The 9,063-nt window shown below is 35.6% G+C and overlaps 1 long non-coding RNA gene across 1 annotated transcript; it reads right to left on the bottom strand.

Moving 5' to 3' along the window:
* Positions 1-7,291: 7,291 nt before the first annotated feature.
* On the bottom strand, positions 7,292-8,006 carry LOC125505125. Its single transcript, XR_007281938.1, has 3 exons — positions 7,905-8,006; positions 7,670-7,840; positions 7,292-7,616 (listed from the first exon to the last, which is right to left on the bottom strand). It is a non-coding gene; the product is annotated as an uncharacterized LOC125505125 (long non-coding RNA).
* Positions 8,007-9,063: the final 1,057 nt, after the last annotated feature.

Raw genomic sequence — 9,063 nt, 5'->3', positions numbered from 1 at the left:
GAGGAAATTGTTTGGAAAAACTGTTTGGTTTGATTAAAATTGGGATGGTTTCGCACCTGCATTTAAAACTTTTTACCTGCACCGTTCAGTTTTAATGCAATTTGTCCCATTTCTTTGGAAATGGTTCAAAATTGAGCAAGTTTCTCAAGAAGAACTCTTCCACTTTTCGAATAGAACAACAGGCTATTATTTGCTTTAAAAGCCCATTAAACGGAAATGCCTTATATCATTTAAAAGTGATTATGATCTAAACTACCCCTTTAAAATATTAAATCAAAGGCCGTTTTATTTGCTTTATCGCAACCCCCAAATTTAGACATTAAGTTATTATTTGTTGCAGACCGACGTTTATCCACAATTAAAATGACAAGAAAAAATCGCCTTTGGGGTGTTATGGAAATGAAGGGCAGCCTTTCCTGTGTGAACGTTTTTCGGCGATTTTATCTGTTTGAGGAGGAGCGTTTAATTATTGGTGGCAAAGGACAGTGATTACTTTCCTTATAGCTCCATCACGGGTAATTTATTAAAGCTAGAAAAAGCCTGATCAGTGAAGGTGTTCCGGGTTTTGGATTCAGTTGGTGCAAAAAAATGGGATTCTTCACATCCACCCGCGATAAATCAATCGATAATTTCTCAATTTCATCGGAACAATCACGGTCGATTTCGGGAGGGTTAAATCTGAAATTAGCGAAAGAGGCCGTCATAAAATTTGGCCGCCCATTGTTTACTTAAAGCTGCCTTAATCGTTTACAATATACCGGGCATACCAATTAACCATGCGTAATGATAGGGTAACTTTATAAGTTCGGTTGTTTTTCGTTTTTTCGGATCGGCCTATAACGGCGATTGGGCGATTGAGGAGGCGCCTGGGAAGACACTTTTTCGTATTACGTCCGGCCTAAATTTTTCCAAATTGGTCCTAATTTCCAAAGCACTGATATGCCATTTGGCACGGCAATAACCATTTGGAAGAATCTATTGGATTTGATTAGTTTCACTGCTTTTATCCTAATGTCTAAATCAAGCACTTGGGTCCGGACGTAGATTGGAAATTTACCCAAATAGCCTTTGGTAAATTTTATTAAAWAAAAAGACCGCGTGTAAATCTGGAACTTTGAGTAAATCTGGAACTTTATTTTAGCATTTGTGCAAGATTTTTGAGCGCTTTTTTCAGACGCCTAAGCGGGTCTTTGATGGTTCTGTAGGTGATATTTTCGTTGGCTTTTCGAACTCGTCAACCAGAAACACTACCAAAAATTTACCAATAAATCCAGTCTAATAAAGTTCAATAAATTAGACACTGAACAAAAATAAAAATTGTGTCCTCTGGGCACGACGCTGATAAGGAACACTAAATTGTAATCAACATCATTTTGTAAGTCCCTATCAGTGGCGTTTTGATCAAAGTTTCAGCTCTATAAGGGTTTATATTGAATATTTCTGCTTTTTGCCACTGCTGCTTGAAAGACAAAAGTTTTTTAAACAAATGAACGTTGTCTACGTTGTAATAAGTTCGTTTTAAGCTGAAAATATTTTTAAACAACATTTTAAGGTGCAAAAGCTTCACTCGCAAACATGGACGATTTTTTTTGGATTTTTGCATTTTAGTTTTTTTTTTTGAAAATTGGAAATTGGCATAACAATTTCTAGCTGAAAAATGTGTCCAAATCGTCTGGTTTATCGGTTTTGAAACAATGTGAAAAATATGCATATTTCTGTAATTTTTTTTTAAACTGAAAATAATGCAGGTTTTTTGAGCTCAAACTAAAAATTAGGAGAAACTAACTCAAAAAACCCAATATAAGTCGAGTTAACCCAAATTAATCCAAACTTATCCAAATAAACCCAAACTAAGCCAAACTATCGTGAACTAACCCAAACTAACTCAACTAAAAGAAACTACTATTTCTTCTTTGCACTTGTTTATAAATTTAATTCTTTATCCGGGAAAGATTCCAGAAGAAAATATTTTTTGGGCAAATATTTTTAAACTGTAAACTGTGATTTTCAAATTTTATTTTTTTGTCCCGAAGACTAAGTTTTATATCGAAAAACTTCGTTTCTCATAAAATGTCCGATCTATCAAGATATATCTAGTTTTTAACACTTCCAAACCCCCAATTTTAATAATTTTCGAAAAAATGRCAAATGCAAAGCACTGCAAAAAACCTGAAAATTCCAAAAGCAAAAAACAACGCAAAAATTCTGCGTACACGTACACAAAAAAGTTGGTAGTCACTTTTTCCTTATACTGAATAATACGCGATCTATTAAAGTTTTTTAGATGTGAAGCTAAATCGTTATCAGAAATCTTCAAGTTTTTCAATTTTTTTGCATTTTTCCACTAGATATCTCTTAGAAAAGCCAAATAATCAATGGGAATAAAATGAAAGTAAAACGTTTCGAAAACCAACCATCCTCAACGATTCCGGTGGACCAAGTTAATGTGTTTAATTCAGACATTGTTTAGCGTCAAAATTGATGAGGAAAAGTATCTAAAAAATGTTTTTAAGAATTTTGGGAGACAATATACAGAGAAGCGAAATTAGGAATAGAAATGTTTCTTTAAACTAAAATCCAGCAACTTTTCCAGTCCAAAATAGTATGCAAAAATTGAAAAAACAATGCCATAATAATCATATCTGGTATCTGGGCTGCAGAACATCCACATTTATAAGAACTGGAATTTCAAAAAATCGATCATTTCCCGAATGTTTCAAACAAAAATTCCCGTTGTATTCTTGCTTGTTGATTGATGAGTTTTCAATGTAAATTTTCCACTTTGCCCCATTTTGAGTAAACAATCAACCACTAATGGCTTTCTATGCAAATTATAGTACAAACATCGCGATAAGCCCCAATCTCAGGCATCAATTTTAGCACCATAAAAGCAAAAGAAGCGAACTCTTTCGCACGCCCAAGAACGGTTATTTGGTCAGTCGACGTGCAATATGGGTCTCCAATTTCCCATAAATTTCGTTGGCCTATAATTTAATCCTTTAAGTCTTTAAAAAGTCAGCTAAGACGGTAATAATTTTTTTTGCAACCACTCACTTCCTTTTTCGGTATAATGAAGCTGTTTCGGCGCTACCATTTGGTCGCAAACTCGCAACTTTGTTGAATAGAACCATTTGAACTCAAAATGACGGAAAAAGTGTTTGCTATTTATACTGAAAATTGAATGTTGAGGGCTAATATAAAGGCGCCAACAAAGAAATCACTCTGCATTGAGCTTTGGTGTAATTTTTGCCAGTTTTAACTCCTCAATCCACATTTAAAAAAATCAACTTAAAAAATTGATTCGAAAATGTGAAATTCCATTGAAATTTCCTCAATTTCAATTAAAACTAATTAAAACCGCAACAGCATTTCCTCTTGTCCACCTCAACGTCTGATTGATCCTCTTAATTACTACCCTTGCCTTAATATGGGTTGAAATCCCGCCTATTAAAACCCCCTAGTAAATGATTCAACATTATTTTTGCTCAACTATAAAACACTTGAATTTTTCTCTCAGTTCGACAGTCGAAAGAGCAACCCCTTTGCAGAAATTGGGTGTTTCTAGTTGTCCACCCCCTTGGAAAGGTACTCTATCACATTTTAGGGAAAATTAGGGCTGTAATTAAAGGGAAGGAAAACTGTTCGCTAAAAAATGCAGATAGTTTTTTCATAGACCGTTCATTATTTTGCTAATTAAGTTGTCAGCGGTTAAATGGAAGATAACGGCTGTTAAGTGTCTATCGATGATCCGTTGCTTCCATGCAGGGTGAATAATAACATGAGAGGGTTCAGGATTTTTGAGGGCGGCATCAAATCAGAACACACGATCAAATAGGACACTCTGTATGTAGAATGCAGGAGTTCAGTTGGTCAAAGTTAGGAAAAATATTTGTTAACTAGGAAAAAAACATTTTTTCCTTATTGGAATCCAAGCCTGCCAAGACTTGGCTCTTATTTCCTCAATTTACAGATATTGTTTTGATTTTTTTTTATCAAAACCCCTTAAAATTTCGTCTTCACCATCTTCTCATCACACGTACTCTTTGATGTCGCAAATTGTTGGCTTTAAAAGAAGAAAAAATGTGAAAAATTGCAGAAAGTAGATATACACAGGAAGCATTTGGATATCTATGCAGATCGTAAGCCTTGCGATGCATTTGCATTTGCCTTAAAAATTATATCTTGTTTACGTTCCGGACATCAATCACCACTATGCTAAGTAGTGCTATGAATATCGCTTATCCATGTTTTTTTTTAATGGAAACATTGCCCGAAACGCGTTGAGCCCATTAAAAGCAGCAAAACCATTTGCGGAATTTCCCGTTTTTCCCTAATCAAGAAAATGTCTGTTATTCCCATTGCTTCAACCTTGCGTTTATCGCTTAGTTTGGCAGTTAATTATTTTGCAGAATTTATTTCGCTGGTATGCGGACAAGCATCACTGATTTGTTAGTCTGTCAGGTTTTTGGATTAATATTCCACTTCTGTTTTCTATTATTTTATTAATTTATTTTCCACTCCCACTAAGTGACAATTTTTTGGGTATTGTGGTTATCACTGCACAGTTCCGAGTGCAAATGAAACAAAACTGGCCACTTTTCTGAGAAGTTTTACTAAGAGTCTAGGAAAGCACACATTATTGCACAAAACAAGTTCAACTTAACACATTCGATCATATGCATTCATTTGCACTTCCTTGCACTAGATCTGATCAAAAAACCACCAACAAGCAATTTTTTCGAAAATTTTCGACTGATCGAGCACCCCTTAAAGGACAAGCATCACGAAGCAACAAAAAGACCGCCCGAATGGTGGTCACAATTAAATAATTAGCCCTAAACAACTACGCCCTAATAACACAATTTCCATTCATAAAATATTGCCGACGACATAATCGCATGGCGCCTTCAGCTTTGTTGAATCAAAGTCGGCCAGTGGTCAGTGATTGTCGTTTGGTTCCGACTGTCATTTGCTTCCGCCCGGAAACAATGAAACTGCGGGCCGCCAACCCAAAGTCGGCTTTGGAAGAAAGAAGTTGAGTTTGTTTTGGATTATTGCCGATGACAACCGTAATTAGAGGTATGATGATTGAAGATGGCCTGCCCTGGGTTTGAAGCAGTAGTGGAAAATTATGATCCGGATTTGAAGCATTTCTGTTTTCAATCGTCAGAGGACATCATTTTTGGATCAGAAGGAAGCGAGGAATGTAACCAGCTTCTGAACAAATACGCTAGAATCTTCACATGAGAATTGTAAACAATCCAATCAGAACAAAAAACACGCTGGAGTAATATTCTCGAATAACTACTACTAAGCGCATTTCATTGCACGCGGCACCACGCACACCTGCATGCCGATGCTGCAAATTATGTCATATAAATATGTAAGCTAAGATATAGGAGTCAGTTGTTGCTAAACCAAAGTTGCTGAAATAAAATTTTTAAAAATCTCTTTTTCGAAAGCAGAGTTTTAACTCTGGTGAAATTTTGGTTTTTATAAGGTACACCCTTAAAGAGGTCTATTTCTGCCAAAAAAAACCCAAGTCTTTCAAAATGCAGCGAATTTTACATGATTTCTCGCATCAGAAGGAAGCGAGAAATGCAAACAGCTCCTTAAAAATGCGCAAGAACTTTTAGAACCGAAATATTCGATATTCTGAGTCGTTTTGATTGACTCAGAATCGATTTCTGTATGTATCGAAAATCTGTATGTAATTGAAATTTTCATAAGGGTAAGAGAATGATTTTTGCTAAAAAATTCAAGTCTCTCAAAACGCCTCGAATTTTACATCATTTCATGAGGAAAAAATGGAAAATGCATCCAGCTCCTAAAAAAAATGGCTTGAATCTTCAGATCCGAAATATTCGACATTTTATGTCCATTCTGAGTGACTCGAAACAATTTCATATGTAGATTGCAGAGCTTCTAAAGACGGAAACAATCCAACGAGCGCAAAAAACTCGATTGTAAAATTTTAATTTTTAAACCAAATTTTCATAAGGGTAAGAGGAGATTTTTGGTAAAAAATCCAAGTCTCTCAAAACGCCTCGAATTTTACATCAATTTCATGAGAAAAAAGTGGAAAATGCATCCAGCTCCTAAAAAAATTGGCTTGAATCTTCAGATCCGAAATATTCGACATTTTATGTCCGTTCTGAGTGATTTTTGTGGATCATGATTTTCAACCGCCGATTTTTTCTTTAGTTTAGGCCTCAAACAATTTTATAAGTAGATCGGAGAGTTTCTAAAGACAGAAACAATCCAACAAACGCAAAAAACTTGAATGTAAAATTTTGATTTTTAATCGAAAATTTCATAAAGGTAGGAGGATGATTTTTGCCAGAAAATCCAAGTAAAATAACGCCCCGAATTTTACATCAATTTGCTCCAAAAAAAAAAACGCAAGAATCCTCAGATCCGAAATATTTGACATTTTATGTTCATTCTGAGTGATTTTTGATCGATCACGATTTTTAACCGTCGATTTATGCCTCATTATAACCCCAAATCCTTTCTATATGTATACTGGGACGATAGAGGCGATGCGACAAGAGCAAAAAATACATTTGTAAAATTTGTATTTGTGATCGAAAATTTCAAAGAGCAAGAAGTCGATTTTTGTCAATGAATCCTAGTCTCTCAAATAGCCTCGAATTTTACACCGTTTTCATCAGAACGAAGAGAAGAATGTAACCAGCTCCTTAAAAATGTGTTAAAAATCTTCAGATCCGAAATAATCGGCATTTTTATTGACGAATTGGTTTTAGCAATTACCGATAGGTTTGCAGGCTCCAGTTCAGGAGCTTCTCACAAATTAGCAAGCCTTTGAAGTTTGGTCTCTGTGAAGCTCAATTACACAGCTTGGCTTCGTTGAAGTCGCAAGCAGCCGGCATTTTTAACTTAAAGTGGATGATAATTTCAAAGGAACTTTATACTTAAGTGGAATTTGCCGCGGATTTGCAATACCAAAGTTCTTAAAAATCGGATATTTTTGGGATTTAAGGAAAATTTGGATTAAATGATACCGCCTGAAGAAGAATGAACAACTCTGGTCTGCAGAATTTGTAAGTGGCTGCTTAATCTAGTTCAAAATAGTAATTATTTGTTTCAATTAGACTGTGTAGCACAAAAAGTCGATTTTTGCAAAGTAGTCAAAGTCTCTTAAAATACCTACCACGCATTCTGCATAATTTTCATCAGAAGGCAACGATGAATGCAACAAAATTCTGAAAATTCCTACCGCATTTTCCATTTAAATTGATCTAATACTAATAAAGAAGCAAACAACTGATTGATACTTAAAATTTTTATTTTACTCCGATGCTTAAAAGTATTCCCTAATCAGGACTACATAATAATACAACTGATCTGAGCAAATTAGTTAAAATAGCAGCAATTTGGCTTGGTCTGGCAAATATACGAAAGCTCGACACCGCAGCGGAAAGAATTCCATTTCCAGGTACCGTTCGTTAGCCTAAACAATTCGAGACATTTTTCAGTTTTTGGGTTGTCTGGTTGACCACCAGCGAAATTTTTGTAGATCAGCTCCGAACCGCTAGTGAACCATACAAATGAAGATCCTAAGGATGTTGCAGATACCCAGAATCCATTTCCAACTAAAACAATTCATAGGGAAAGGTTGCATTTTGCTTGATTTTGTAAGAAAAACCTCTATTGTTGCTATTTCCCAGCACCAGTTCAATCGCATCTTCCTCACTTTGAGAGTGAATGCTTGCGAGTTCTAATCCACGTCGTTCGCAGGCCTCAAATGCTTGAAACCACGTTAGATGTTCTGATATGACGGTGTATTTCAGTGAGTTTGGGCAACAGCAACTTCCAACTATCGTAGTAATAAAGAAAAATTGTTCTACTTTTTTCATACTACATTTTCTGGATTGACTTACTCTCAGCAACAGCTGGTGTCACTGTAAAAGCTGCGGCACAAAATACGAGAAATCCCAACATATTCACGAGTTTTTTTAAACTGCAATCCTGTTTTTAAATACTCAGGGTTTTATATGAGAAGTGAGAACGCCAAAAATTTGCATCTCCATAAATAGTGCGGGTGCAATTCGTGGAATATTTGTGAAATTTTTACTGGAAAAAGTGTTTAAATCAGTATGCAGCGATTTAAATAGCGCGCACTTTGCGAAGAATTGCAAAGACAAGGATGCAAAGCACCAAGTGTTTTAGATGAAGCAGGTTAATAAAATTTCGACCGCTTCAATCAATAATTAGTTCAAAATATTCTCGTCAGTATCAGAAAGGGATTAGCGCTTAACTACAAAATGTATTGGAAATGTATTATTGAATTTAAAGGTTTTAGATTGATTCCTATGCGAGGCTCTTTTCTCTCTTAACGTTCTCAGACAGCGATGCAGACATGAATGTTGATACAAGGTGTTTCACGATCAAGTAGAATCAATCTTGGTTACACAATTAATGAACTTCAATTAATCCGACTCGTCTAAAAAACAATACGCTTTTAATTGTTGTTTTTGCAGTTCAACGTCAACATCATTTAAATTTCCTTTACCTTGCTCGCGTTTTAAATCGCCGCATACTAATTGAACCACTTAAAGCATTTCACAAACATTCAACGAATTGCACCCTCACTATTAATAGAGATGCAAATTTTCGGCGTCCTCAGTTTTCATATAAAACCCTGAGTATTTAGAAACAGGCGCCCATTGCAGTTCAGGAAACTCGTGAACATGTTGGGTTTTCTAGTATTGTGTGCCGCAGCTTTTTCAGTGACAACAGCTGCTGTTGATAGTAAGTCAATCTAGAAAATGTAGTATCGATAAAAATAGAAGTTTTTTCGATTTGCCAATACTCTCAATTTTCGACAATAGTTGGAAGTTGCTGTTGCCCAAACACACTGAGTTACACAGTCATATTGCAACATCTAAACTGGTTTGAAGCATTTGAGGCCTGCGAACGGCGTGGCTTAGAACTCGTAAGCATTTACTCTCAAACTGAGGAAAATGCGATTGAATTGGCCCTGGGAAATAACACCAATGGAAGTAAACGATAGAAAATCTAGCAAGGTGCACCTTTCTC

This window comes from Dendroctonus ponderosae, unplaced genomic scaffold (genome assembly GCF_020466585.1).
Source record: "Dendroctonus ponderosae isolate FM_Combo_2020 unplaced genomic scaffold, Dpon_F_20191213v2 Dpon_F_20191213_7, whole genome shotgun sequence".
Taxonomy (NCBI): domain Eukaryota; kingdom Metazoa; phylum Arthropoda; class Insecta; order Coleoptera; family Curculionidae; genus Dendroctonus; species Dendroctonus ponderosae.
The sequence above is the reverse complement of the archived record's forward strand: the minus strand, read 5'-3'. Positions and strand labels throughout refer to the sequence as shown.